This window comes from Quercus suber, unplaced genomic scaffold, assembly GCF_002906115.3.
Source record: "Quercus suber isolate HL8 unplaced genomic scaffold, Cork oak 2.0 scaffold_11, whole genome shotgun sequence".
Taxonomy (NCBI): Eukaryota; Viridiplantae; Streptophyta; class Magnoliopsida; order Fagales; family Fagaceae; genus Quercus; species Quercus suber.
The window spans coordinates 1,655,894-1,662,587 of NW_027069477.1; the positions used below are offsets into that span (position 1 = coordinate 1,655,894).

The following is a 6,694-nucleotide window of genomic DNA, read 5'->3' on the forward strand; positions in this document are numbered from 1 at the left end:
TTAAAAGTGGAAAGTGGCTTTCTTATTATCTCCCTTTTCTTGTCCAACAAAGTGAATTATCACATCATTATACACAAATAAGCGCATTGACTCACTGGATTATTTAATTATTATAATTAATTGAAAAATGTATGTGAATCTAAAATAGACACTTGCATTGCTGTGAGATTGAAAAAGGGCTACAGATTTATATTCTTTAATGAGGCAAAGAGTCGGTTATTTGACAAGAACTGCCACACCTCTTTATCTTGTTACAAATTCTGGGTATGAGCTCCGATACAGCCCATTTTAGGAGATGATATATAAAAGAAAACGAAGTGCGAGCCTTGAAAGTTCTGACGTCGAGCAATTATCAAGAAAGTTAACATATTATAAGCACTGCTGTCATTACATTACCCTGCAACGAAAACAGATAGCCTAACATTAATCAACACCAGATACCTCAAATATATTACTCTAAAGGATTATGAGGATGAACTACGAGTGATAGATATTGCTTGAGCTAGTATTGTCATTTCCACAAGCTAATATACCATTAAAATTTATACTTAGATATTAAATACTCCTGTTCATCCGATTTACTAGTGTTCAAGCATTGTGCTATCTCAAAATTTTTTAGTAAAACTTACTTTAGGAATGTAAGTAGGATTAGTGAGACTGAATTTCAAGGTTCATTTCAGGTCCTTAATTATTTAAAGAGATTCTGTTTCAAAACTGTATGAAATCCACCACTGTCAGTATAGTATGTCAACCAAACAGTGTAACCTTTTGTCATTTAGGAGAAACTGGTGATATGAAGCTAATCTTGGTTGATATTATACTGTCAACTGTACGCAAGATTCAGTTGATGTTTTTATGCATGTAGGCAAGGTATCCCTCTAGATGCAGTAGCCAACCTTGTTCTTCTTTCATGATTCCAAAATTTCTTCTAAAGGTGGTTAGTCTCAACAAAATCAGACTATAAGTTTGCATCACATAATTATAGTTTTATTTTAAAATGAGCAGAGCAGAATGATATTAGACTATTAGTAATCAACTTGGTTAGTCATTGCAAGTAGTATTCCTTGAATCACGAGCTTCCTCTGAAGTATGTAGTATGTTGCAGGCTAATAATTTGATTTTGAAATGTAAATAAAGAGAAGTTAAAAACATATCAACGAGAACTTTTCATGGTGCAATGTTTAGAACAAACACCATATACAGCATCGGCTATTGTTGCAATATGTTAAATGCATATTGTTAATAATAACAAAAGGACAAGGAAGCTTTACCCAAAATGCTATGTGTCAACAGAATGGTAGCATTTCAATTAAACTACAGGCAACATTAGGAAGAACAATGAAACTAACAATTTCATATTTGGTAATGGCACAAACCCGTCTAAGACCAACTTGTTCACATAATCTTTTAAATTCATGCAAAAGTAGTAGTTTGAGTGAAATGTCTTTTTTATTGATTAAAATATATGTTGGATAAAGAAAACAGTGACAGCTTAAAGTAACATCTTATCAGGGTTCTTTAGCCAGCTTCTTCAAACAGATTCTGTATCTAAAGAATTTCAAATGTGACACACACCATTGACAAAACTGTTTACAACATTGCAAACGAGACGTAAAGAAATTGGTTTAGTGAGAAAGAATCAAGATGTTAACATGCTGATTAGTTCTGTTTGCTCCTATTTCTTATGGTGGCAATTCCCAGGTGCCTATAAGAGGGCCTTAACAAACTTCCTACAGATTCATTGGTAGAATCATAGTGGTGAGCAATAGAAATTAACAATTCCACATTGTTATGTTGCACATAGGCCTCCTTTAGAGTAGAGATATCCAAATATGTAGTGATCATCTAGAAAACATATTAGGTTCAAAAGTTTTATAATCTTGAACTTGAACTAATTGATTCAAGTCATGGAGTAGCCACGAATAAAGTTTAAAGCTCCCATGCCTCTTGGCAGTGTTTTCTTTCCCACATTTTTCTTATAATTTCCTTAAATATTCTAAATTTAGATATTACCACAGTTTGAACTGCTGAAATACAAATTGGTACATATACACATAGATACATGCACACATGCATGCCTTCCCATACACACGTACGCACACAAAGATAAATACAAGACAAAGAAGTTATACTTTATGAAAATTTGGAAAGAAAGTAAAATATATAATGAGAAGATCAAGTGCAGTAAATATGCAATTAATAGGTATTGGCTTAGCAAAAAATATAAAAGAAGTGGTGTTGAACAAGAACTCAGGTCTTTTTTTAATTAATTAATTATTTATTTTTTATAAATAATTATAAACTTTGGATGTATGCAAGATTAACTAAGCATAAACCTAAAAAATCAAGAATATATGAAAAAACCTCACACAGCCCATATGAAAAGAATATGAACCCACTCAAACAAAGTACAACATATTAAAACCTTTCAACCAGCACATGTTACTAATCTAAAATATATAATATATATATATTACAGTTTAGTAGAGTTTAAGATGAAAGAATTGAAATATGATCTTTGTTTGTTACTCCTAGTACCTTCCCTAAATTTTCTTTTAAGTTCCAGGTCAATAGTAGTTAAATCATCCCTCAATAATCATTAAAAATGTAATTTCAAAAGTTATCAACAAAGAGGGCACACTATAGTTTCACCATAAGATAAGGAATTAGTATTAATACATTATTTTGACCACCAAATTCAGGATGTACAAAAGCAGGGAATCTTTGTCAAAAAGTGTAAAGCGTGAAGATAACTGATCTTCTGCAGGTTAAGAATTTTTTTTTTTTTTTTTTTTTTGATAAGTAAATTTTTTGTTGCCACAGGGATTGAACCCTTAGAGAAAAAAGAAAATTACAAACCATTGAGATAGAGTTTATGCCTTATTCCAGGATAAGAGAATATATGACACCATAGATATCAGATTAAGCAGAAAAAAGATATTAAAATGTCAAAAGTTCTAAGCGACCTTTACAAGTTACAACATGAGGTTTCTTCTGATTCCTAAAAGTTAGCTGTATCACAAGTTAAGAAACTTCATATTGTGAAAGTATTAAGTCAATAGCAACACAACACCAATGATTCAACTCTGTATGTTTTTATAGCAATCATCAATGAAAGGAATATCCTAATGAAAGCAAGGATCAAATACAGAGACTTCATTTATTGATGTAGTTAGGTCCAAGTTCAATTACTTTTTCTTCTGCAGAAAAACAAAGTTCTTATTAGGGAAGTAATCCTGTGCATTTGACAGTCAGTTACTGCAGCTAAGGGGAATAAAAGGAACACTAACATGTCTCTTGTCCAACTTGGAACAGACGTAATAAGTAACAATGTCTCTTAAACTGTAAAGGGATTGCATTTGTACAGGATAAAGCAATCTGGATATCAACTTTTAGCTACTAAGACAAATAAATAATCAACTATATATGGGTGGCTGGGAATAAAAAAGCCATAATACAATTGCAACAACAATGCAATTACAGATACTCACCAATAAAGGGGGAAAAAAAAAACTACAGACCTATACCAAGATAAATCAATACTGCAAATATATAAATAAATCTTCTTTTCTTATCTTTTTTTGGGGCTGATGATAGGAAAGTAAAACTCAAAGTCATAACAAACGTTTTCTTCTCTGTTATTGTTTGAATACAACAAACAAATTTGAGTCTACATTAATGCCTATTTCTCCTTGTATATCCCAACAAAACAGAAGAAACTTTCAACACTTGATAGACATAAGATTAATCTACTCCCTTTTCTCCTATGAGATTTGTTAAAAGCACAACTATAAATAGCCTTAGGTTCTGCATTTATTCAACAATAATGCTTCATGAAAAGGAACATTTTGTACATTTCCAACAATTACAAATCTTTCCATTTTTACCCTGTAATATTTGATGGCCCAAATCTCTAAACAGAAATTTGAATACAGGAAAAAACTGTAAACTTCATGAGAGACTAACATCATCACATAACAATAAACATATAAATGTCCTTTCTTGAAAGCCTAGAGAAGATGCTTCTTGTATTGAGGTGTGTGTGTGGTTGTGTTTGCCTGCATGTATATCATATACACCTTTCAAATAAAAAGAAAGAAAACAATATAAAATTTGGTATAACTTCATTTCATGAATCCAAGGAAAAAAAAATACTCCTTTCCAAGCAACATAAAAAATAGACAAACTGATATCATTAATTTTGGGACATGTCCAATCGGATAGATATAAAAAGTCCAAAATACCTGTTTGACTACATCAAGCCTACTAGTAACATGTAAGATTTATCAAGATGGAAAGAGACAATTAACTTAATTTCTAAAGTATCTTGACATTGTAATATAGACCTGGTATTGAATTGCACATTCACCAGAGCAGATATAGGAGGATTAGGGAACAAAAGAGGGAAAATTCCCTCTTTTTTTTAATAAGTAGAAGAGGGAAAATTCCCATTATGTAGCTCACAGGCCAAAGAGATCTCTAATGATCACAAGAAGACAGAAATGGAAAACAAAACTAGCCAAAATATTCAGGAAATTTATGCCTACTAGAAGCCATAATCCACACTTCAACCTTACCAATAGTTGGCAGTCTAACATTTATCAAAGAAAGAATTAATTCAAAAGTATCTATTAGAGAATAGTATATGTAACTATGTAAGCGGTTCAGCACTTGCTATATTTGTCTTCTGAAACTGTTTCTATATTCTTTTTTGCATCCATTAGTTTTTCCTAAGAGACAACACTCAGAGAACCATACACACTGAAGCATGGATTGAAGGCCCCAGAAAACTCAACTTTAAGAAAATACAGAATCAGTGCATATAGCAATTATCAGAAGGCAGTTTTGAATATTATCATGATCAACATTTTTAAGACAAAAATCAGTTTAGAAACCCTGTACATTGCTACATGCAAGTTAACTCATAAAACCAACTGGTCTCTTCACAATTAAAAGACCAAACCATTACTGGAACAAATTTAGAAATCAAATCAACAAAATCACCAAGTTATATGATAAACCACATCAAAAGAATACAAAACATAGAATACTATATAGGGAATAAACAATTACATGATTGAATGCTGCATTCTCATGAAAAATTAATCACATAAGATGTTTTGACAGGTCATATCTAGTATTCAAAGTCGGTGGATTTCTGTCACAAAAACAAAACATTACACAAAACAAAAACACTAACTTTGAAATTTATTGTTTCATGAGTTCAACAATCATTTCAAGATATATATTGCTAAATTTATGGTTCCACAAATGAGATGTTCTGATAAGACCAATGCAGCAGGATTGCGATAGTATAGAAACTATAAATTAAACAATATTATCAATATATTATATATAGTATTGGCTAAAAAAAAACTATGAAGCAAATTTTTTAATGTTCTAGCAAGAAAGGTTCTAAAACCAAAATTATCATACCATTCATTAACTTGTATCTGCATACTAGATTACCGTGCAGATTGCTGGAGCATCTGAAGCTTCCAAAATTTTCTCCTCGTCTCCGATCAGCGAACCAGTCCAGGCTAGTGCATCGCACTAGAGCTGCACGCAAAACTCCGCACAGTTCAAAGCTAGTTTTGGTCTTCTTTGTTATTTGGGTTTGATTTGTATGAACGTTGAAGATGGTTTAATGCCATGTGGGTTTGCTTTGGGTGATAGGTGAAGATGGTCTTTTGCTATTTGGCTTGGGTGAACATGGACGGTGAAGATGGCATGTGTTATGGATGAATGGTGAAGATGGCTTTTGTAATCTTGTGCAGCCCAAAAGAAAAACTTTTTCTCCAAACAAAGTTCCTCCGGTACGCTGTCCTGTCTCCCACCAAAAATAAAAAATGGTGAAGTTTAATTATAAAATTAGTTGTAACTTTAGCTTACAATCTTACTTAATATTTTTTTATTGAAGGTAAATTTTGATAAATTCATTATTAAATTATACTTTCTTCTTAAATCTTCCATACTTTCAAAATTTTTAAAAAATTAAAAATTAATAACTATATCATTAATAAGAGCATAAAAAGCATATAATTCAATGGTTAAATTTTTAAAATATATAATAATGTTTATGTTATTGATTAGGGTTGTAGATTTAGGCTACAACTAATTTTGTAACCAAACTTTGTCAAAAAAAAAAACCTTCCTCCAGTCCATTACATAGCCATAAGGATAAATTTTGGCGGGCCTGTTCATTTTAATACTTAAAATTATAGGTCCCACTTTTTTTCACAAACGAGAATCTCTAGACCTCTTCGAGTATTTGACTATTCGCTCAGATCTATACAGTCCCCTCATCCCACACACACATGAATTATTATGAAAGAATCTCACGAGAATGACCCTTTTAAATTAGTTGTTTAGTAGGGAAACTATTGTAAAGGTATTTAGATAACATGTATATAAAGAGAGATTAAATTCAGTAAGAATGTGGTATAAAATCTATATTTTATCCCTCCAATTCTAACATATCACATCATCTTATCATATATTTAAGAATATGCACAACCATAGTCAATCAATTCTAATACCCATATATAAATCGAACTAAATTGAGAGTTTATTAAGATGTTATTTGGTGTGATAAGATGTATTGAATTTTAAGTAAAATGCTGATGTGACAATCTATTATTAGATTGTGTAAAATATAGATTTTACACTTCATCCTTACCAAATTCGAACTCAT

The 6,694-nt window shown here is 31.3% G+C and overlaps 1 long non-coding RNA gene across 1 annotated transcript; it reads right to left on the minus strand.

Moving 5' to 3' along the window:
• LOC136069812 (uncharacterized) lies at positions 1-5,828 on the minus strand. Its single transcript, XR_010631036.1, has 2 exons — positions 5,437-5,828; positions 1-397 (listed from the first exon to the last, which is right to left on the minus strand). It is a non-coding gene; the product is annotated as an uncharacterized LOC136069812 (long non-coding RNA).
• Positions 5,829-6,694: the final 866 nt, after the last annotated feature.